Source organism: Aegilops tauschii, chromosome 3, assembly GCF_002575655.3.
Source record: "Aegilops tauschii subsp. strangulata cultivar AL8/78 chromosome 3, Aet v6.0, whole genome shotgun sequence".
NCBI lineage: Eukaryota > Viridiplantae > Streptophyta > Magnoliopsida > Poales > Poaceae > Aegilops > Aegilops tauschii.
Genome location: NC_053037.3, coordinates 114,892,980 through 114,901,225, shown reverse-complemented (window position 1 = coordinate 114,901,225; position 8,246 = coordinate 114,892,980).

Here is an 8,246-nt window from a genome sequence, read left to right as displayed (position 1 = left end):
TGCATCTGCTCCTGCAATAGGTCTGTCACCTAGCGGTGCATCAAGGACATAATTTTTCTGTGCAGCAATGAGGATAATCCTCAGATCACGGATCCAATCCGCATCTTTGCTACTAACATCTTTCAACATAATTTTTCTCTAGGAACATATCAAAAATAAACATAGGGAAGCAACAACGCGAGCTATTGATCTACAACATAATTTGCAAAATACTATCAGGACTAAGTTCATGATAAATTTAAGTTCAATTAATCATATTACTTAAGAACTCCCACTTAGATAGACATCCATCTAATCATCTAAGTGATTACGTGATCCAAATCAACTAAACCATAACCGATCATCACGTGAAATGGAGTAGTTTTCAATGGTGAACATCACTATGTTGATCATATCTACTATATGATTCACGCTCGACCTTTCGGTCTCCGTGTTCCGAGGCCATATCTGCATATGCTAGGCTCGTCAAGTTTAACCTGAGTATTCTGCGTGTGCAAAACTGGCTTGCACCCGTTGTAGATGGACGTAGAGCTTATCACACCCGATCATCACGTGGTGTCTGGGCACGACGAACTTTGGCAACGGTGCATACTCAGGGAGAACACTTTTATCTTGAAATTTTAGTGAGAGATCATCTTATAATGCTACCGCCAATCAAAGCAAGATAAGATGCATAAAAGATAAACATCACATGCAATCAATATAGTGATATGATATGGCCATCATCATCTTGTGCTTGTGATCTCCATCTCCGAAGCACCGTCATGATCACCATCGTCACCGGCTCGACACCTTGATCTCCATCGTAGCATCGTTGTCGTCTCGCCAACTATTGCTTTTACGACTATCGCTACCGCTTAGTGATAAAGTAAAACAATTACATGGCGATTGCATTGCATACAATAAAGTGACAACCATATGGCTCCTGCCAGTTGCCGATAACTCGGTTACAAAACATGATCATCTCATACAATAAAATATAGCATCATGTCTTGACCATATCACATCACAACATGCCCTGCAAAAACAAGTTAGACGTCCTCTACTTTGTTGTTGCAAGTTTTACGTGGCTGCTACGGGCTTAGCAAGAACCGTTCTTACCTACGCAAAAACCACAACGATAGTTTGTCAAGTTGGTGTTGTTTTAACCTTCGCAAGGACCGGGCGTAGCCACACTCGGTTCAACTAAAGTGAGAGAGACAGACACCCGCCAGTCACCTTTAAGCAACGAGTGCTCACAACGGTGAAACCAGTCTCGCGTAAGCGTACGCGTAATGTCGGTCCGGGCCACTTCATCTCACAATACCGCTGAACCAAAGTATGACATGCTGATAAGCAGTATGACTTATATCGCCCACAACTCACTTGTGTTCTACTCGTGCATAGCATCAACGCATAAAACCAGGCTCTCATACCACTGTTGGGGAACGTAGTAATTTCAGAAAATTTCCTACGCACACGCAAGATCATGGTGATGCATAGCAACGAGAGGGGAGAGTGTTGTCCACGTACCCTCGTAGACCGAAAGCGGAAGCGTTTAACACAACGCGGTTGATGTAGTCGTACGTCTTCACGATCCGACCGATCAAGTACCGAACGCACGGCACCTCCGAGTTCAGCACACGTTCAGCTCGATGACGTCCCTCGAACTCCGATCCAGCCGAGTGTTGAGGGAGAGTTTCGTCAGCACGACGGCGTGGTGACGATGATGATGTTCTACTGACGCAGGGCTTCGCCTAAGCACCGCTACGATATTATCGAGGTGTAATATGGTGGAGGGGGGCACCGCACACGGCTAAAATATCGTATATCCATTGTGTGTTCAGAGGTGCCCCCCTGCCCCCGTATATAAAGGAGCAAGGGGGGAGGCCGGCCGGCCCTTGGGGCGCGCCAAGGAGGGGGGAGTCCTCCTCCTAGTAGGAGTAGGACTCCCCTTTCCTAGTCCAACTAGGAAGAGAGAAGGGGGAAGGAAAGAGAGGGAGAGGGAGAGGGAAAGAGGGGCCGCGCCCCCCTCCCCTAGTCCAATCCGGACTCCCCATGGGAGGGGGGCGCCACCTCCTGGGCTGCTGCCCTCTCTCTCCCCTTAGGCCCACTAAGGCCCAATACTTCCCCGGGGGGTTCCGGTAACCCCTCCGGCACTCCGGTTTTATCCGAAACTTCTCCGGAACACTTCCGGTGTCCGAATATAGTCGTCCAATATATCAATCTTTATGTCTCGACCATTTCGAGACTCCTCGTCATGTCCGTGATCATATCCGGAACTCCGAACAACCTTCGGTACATCAAAACATATAAACTCATAATAAAACTGTCATCGTAACTTTAAGCGTGCGGACCCTACGGGTTCGAGAACTATGTAGACATGACCGAGACACCTCTCCGGTCAATAACCAATAGCGGAACCTGGATGCTCATATTGGTTCCCACATATTCTACGAAGATCTTTATCAGTCAGATCGCATAACAACATACGTTGTTCCCTTTGTCATCGGTATGTTACTTGCCCGAGATTCGATCGTCGGTATCTCGATACCTAGTTCAATCTCGTTACTGGCAAGTCTCTTTACTCGTTCCGTAATACATCATCCCGCAACTAACTCATTAGTTACAATGCTTGCAAGGCTTATAGTGATGTGCATTACTGAGTGGGCCCAGAGATACCTCTCCGACAATCGGAGTGACAAATCCTAATCTCGAAATACGCCAACCCAACAAGTACCTTTGGAGACACCTGTAGAGCACCTTTATAATCACCCAGTTACGTTGTGACGTTTGCTAGCACACAAAGTGTTCCTCCGGTAAACGGGAGCTGCATAATCTCATAGTCATAGGAACATGTATAAGTCATGAAGAAAGCAATAGCAACATACTAAACGATCGAGTGCTAAGCTAACGGAATGGGTCAAGTCAATCACGTCATTCTCCTAATGAGGTGATCCCGTTAATCAAATGACAACTCATGTCTATGGCTAGGAAACATAACCATCTTTGATTAACGAGCTAGTCAAGTAGAGGCATACTAGTGAAACTCTGTTTGTCTATGTATTGACACATGTATTATGTTTCCGGTTAATACAATTCTAGCATGAATAATAAACATTCATCATGATATAAGGAAATAAATAATACTTTATTATTGCCTCTAGGGCATATTTCCTTCAGTTTTATATTTTAATTAGTGTTTGTGCCAAGTAAGACCTATAGGATCTTCTTGGATGATAGTTATTTGATCTTGCTGAAAATTCCAGAAACTTTCTGTTCACGAAAACAATTGTTTAAAATCACCAGAACGTGATAAAATACTGATTCCAATTGCAGCAGATCAATAATCAAATTATATAGGTCTTCCTATTTTGGTAGATTTTTCTGAGTTCCATAAGTTTGCGTTAGTTACAGATTACTACAGACTGTTCTGTTTTTGACAGATTCTGTTTTTCGTGTGTTGTTTGCTTATTTTGATGACTCTATGGCTAGTAAAATAGTTTATAAACCATAGAGAAGTTGTAATACAGTAGATTTAACACCAATACAAATAAATAATGAGTTCATTACAGTACCTTGAAGTGGTGTTTTGTTTTCTTTCGCTAACGGAGCTCACGAGATTTTCTATTAAGTTTTGTGTTGTGAAGTTTTCAAGTTTTGGGTAAAGATTCGATGGACTACGGAATAAGGAGTGGCAAGAGCCTAAGCTTGGGGATGCCCAAGGCACCCCAATGTAATATTCAAGGACAAACAAGAGCCTAAGCTTGGGGATGCCCCGGATGGCATCCCCTCTTTCGTCTTCGTTCATCGGTAACTTTACTTGGAGCTATATTTTTATTCACCACATGATATGTGTTTTGCTTGGAGTGTCATTTTCTTTTGTTAGTATTTGCTTGCTGTTATTTATAATAATGTTTTGCATCTTTATTTTCAATAAAAATGTCAAGGATAGCTTTTACCATGCTTATTTTGCAAGTATACATGTTGCTGTTTCAAAACAGAAAGTTTACCGTTGTTGCAAAAATTTCCTAGAAAATTCAGAATGTGATAAAATGTTGAAACCTTTTGCATAATAAGCTCTGATAAATTTAATACAGTGGGAATTTTATTTCATAATGTTTGGAGTTAGGGAAGTATGATGAATCTTGCATTCTTTATAGACTGTACTGTTTTGGCAGATTGCTGTTATGTTTGCATATGTTTGCTTGTTTAATGATTCTACTTGAGGATAGGAGTATTAAATATGCAGAGGCATTTAGTATGCAATGTTGAATAATAATTCGAGTGATTTGCTACAGTAGAAAATGGTAAGGTTTTTGCATTGGTTTATACTAACCTATCTCACGAGTTCTTGTTGAGTTTGGTGTGGATGAAGCTTTCGAGATTTAGGAAACCGTGATATGAGAGGAATTAAGGAGACACAAAAGCTCAAGCTTGGGGATGCCCAAGGCACCCCAAGATAATATTTCAAGAAGTCTCAAGCATCTAAGCTTGGGGATGCCCCGGTAGGCATCCCACCTTTCTTCTTCAACAATTATCGGTTAGTATCGGTTGAGCCTAAGTTTTTGCTTCTTCACATGATGAGTGCTATCCTTGAAATGTCATTTTATTTTGTTTTGCTTGCTGTATGAATAAAATACCAAGATCTGAAATTCTTAAATGAGAGAGAGTCTTCACATAGCTACATAATTTAACTACTCATTGATCTTCACTTATATCTTTTGGAGTAGTTTGTCATTTACTCGTGTGCTTCACTTATATCCTATGAGTAAATGGTTGAATAAATTGAATATCATAAATCTGAAATTATATATGTTTCATATGCTTATCCCATGGGGAGTAATGACTTCACATATAAGAAGTAGAGGTGGTAAATTTATTGAAGGTTAGCAAACATTGTATTGGTCACTTGAACAATTCATGAAAGAATATTGAAGGAAGAGAGATTTCACATATAAATATACTATCTTGGACATCTTCTATGATTGTGAGCCCCATTAATTATTTTCAAACCTGAGCAAATTAGTTGAAGTTGGACAAGGAAGACAACATAATGAGTTATGCTTGGGTATATTTGTATAGAAGTTATATTGTTATGGATCCTCTGACATGTGGTGCTTGCTATTTAGAATCCTTTGCTAGCCAAAATATCTGTACTAAGCGGGAATACTGCTTGTGCATCCAAATTCCTTGAACCAAGTTTCTTCCATGAGTGTCCACCATATCTACCTATATGCGGTATTTACCTGCCGTTCCAAGTAAATTTGCATGTGCCAAACTCTAAACCTTCAAATAATAATCTGTTTTGTATGCCCGAATCGCTCATGTAGCGACTAGGGGCTGTCAGTATCTTCCATGCTAGGTGGGTTATTCTCACGATGAGTGGACTCCGCTCATCATCACGAGAAAATGGCTGGTAACTGGGATGCCCAGTCCTATGATCAAAAGATCAAAAACAAAATCACAAATAATCTAAACAAAACTCCCCCAGGAATGTTGATAGTTGGACGGCACCCGTTGTTTCGGACAAGCCGTGGAGTGTGAATGTTGGTGGAGGGGGAGTAAAAGCTTTACCTTTCTGTGTGGGAACCGCCTATAATGTATGTAGTATGGAAGATATTGGGAACTCTTGGTCGTTATGTTGACAATGAAAGCATACCTCTCAAAATTATTTTCATCTCTGTTTTTGCTTTGAGCTCTGGCACCTCTGCAAATCCCTGCTTCCCTTTGCGAAGGGCCTATCTTTTACTTTTATGCAAGAGTCAATAGTATTCCTTCTCATTCCAACCTACTCTTTAGTTGGCAAGCATCATGTGATGGAAAGATCTAAGCATATATGGCCATTCAAATATATTTGATCATAAATTATTATTGTTGACATTACCCTTGAGGTAAAAGGTTGGGAGGCAAAACATTAAGCCCCTATCTTTCTGTGTGTTCGATGAATACTATTTGTTCTAAAAATATTTTTATCGAATACTATTTATTCTAAAAATATGCTTTGAGTGGTAGCAATCATGGAAGACTAAATGATAGTTGGGTATGTGAAGTTTGCTGAATCAAAGCTCTGACATAGACTCTTCCTGAAAATAAGATGAATTGTAATTGTTTGATGACTAATAACACGGTTTGTTAGTTTTCAAGAAAGTTTATGATCTATAATTTAACATGTGAATAGTTTGTTACTTGATCATGAAAAGTTCTATGAGTTGAGCTACTGTTATGACATATGATGATGCTAGAAAAGGTGATTGAAATTATCATTGATCAAACTTGTGCACCTGCTAGCATTCACACTTCATAAATTATTTATTTTATCATTTACCTACTCGAGGACGAGCAGGAATTAAGCTTGGGGATGCTGATACGTCTCTAACGTATCTATAATTTATGAAGTATTCATGCTATTATATTATCCTTCTAGGATGTCTTATATGCATTTATATGCTATTTTATATGATTTTTGGGACTAACCTATTAACCTAGAGCCCAGTGCCAGTTTCTGTTTTTTCCTTGTTTTTAAGTTTTGCAGAAAAGGAAAACCAAACGGAGTCCAATTGAGTGCCAATTTTTGATGATTTTTTCTGGACCAAAAGAAGCCCTCGGAGTAAAAGAGTTGGGCCAGGAGAGTCCCGGGCTGCCCACGAGGGTGGGGGTGCGCCCACCCCCCTGGGCGTGGGCCCCTGCCTCGTGGACAACCTGGAGACCCCCCTGACGTGAGACCTACGCCAAAAAATCCTATAAATACTGAAACCTCCAGAGAACAGAATAGATCGGGAGTTCCACCGCCGCAAGCCTCTGTAGCCACCAAAAACCAATCGGGACCCTGTTCCGGCACCCTGCCGGAGGGGGGATCCCTCACCGGTGGCCATCTTCATCATCCCGGCGCTCTCCATGACGAGGAGGGAGTAGTTCACCCTCGGGGCTGAGGGTATGTACCAGTAGCTATGTGTTTGATCTCTCTCTCTCTCTCTCTCGTGTTCTTGAGGTGATACAATCTTGATGTATCGCGAGCTTTGCTATTATAGTTGGATCTTATGATGTTTCCCCCCCTCTACTCTCTTGTAATGGATTGAGTTTTCCCTTTGAAGTTATCTTATCGGATTGAGTCTTTAAGGATTTGAGAACACTTGATGTATGTCTTGTCGTGCTTATCTGTGGTGACAATGGGATATCATGTGATCCACTTGATGTATGTTTTGGTGATCAACTTGCGGGTTCCACCCATGAACCTATGCATAGGGGTTGGCACACGTTTTCGTCTTGACTCTCCGGTAGAAACTTTGGGGCACTCTTTGAAGTACTTTCTATTGGATTGAATAGATGAATCTGAGATTGTGTGATGCATATCGTATAATCATACCCACGGATACTTGAGGTGACATTGGAGTATCTAGGTGACATTAGGGTTTTGGTTGATTTGTGTCTTAAGGTGTTATTCTAGTACGAACTCTATGATAGATTGATCCGAAAGAATAACTTTGAGGTGGTTTCGTACCCTACAATAATCTCTTCGTTTGTTCTCCGCTATTAGTGACTTTGGAGTGACTCTTTGTTGCATGTTGAGGGATATTTATATGATCCAATTATGTTATTATTGTTGAGAGAACTTGCACTAGTGAAAGTATGAACCCTAGGCCTTGTTTCAACGCATTGCAATATCGTTTGTGTTCACTTTTATCATTAGTTACCTTGTTGTTTTTATATTTTCAGATTACAAAAACCTATATCTACCATCCATATTGCACTTGTATCACCATCACTTCGCCGAACTAGTGCACCTATACAATTTACCATTGTATTGGGTGTGTTGGGGACACAAGAGACTCTTTGTTATTTGGTTGCAGGGTTGTTTGAGAGAGACCATCTTCATCCTACGCCTCCCACAGATTGATAAACCTTAGGTCATCCACTTGAGGGAAAATTGCTACTGTCCTACAAACCTCTGCACTTGGAGGTCCAACAACGTCTACAAGAAGAAGGTTGCGTAGTAGACATCAGACGGCGTGGTGACGGTGATGATGAAGTTACCGACGCAGGGCTTCGCCTAAGCACTACGACAATATGACCGAGGTGGAAATCTGTGGAGGGGGCACCGCACACGGCTAAAATCAACTTGTGTGTCTATGGGGTGTGTCGGTGTCAAAACCGGCGGATCTCGGGTAGGGGGTCCCGAACTGTGCGTCTAGGATCGATGGTAACAGGAGACGGGGGAAACAATGTTTACCCAGGTTTGGGCCCTCTCTTATGGAGGTAATACCCTA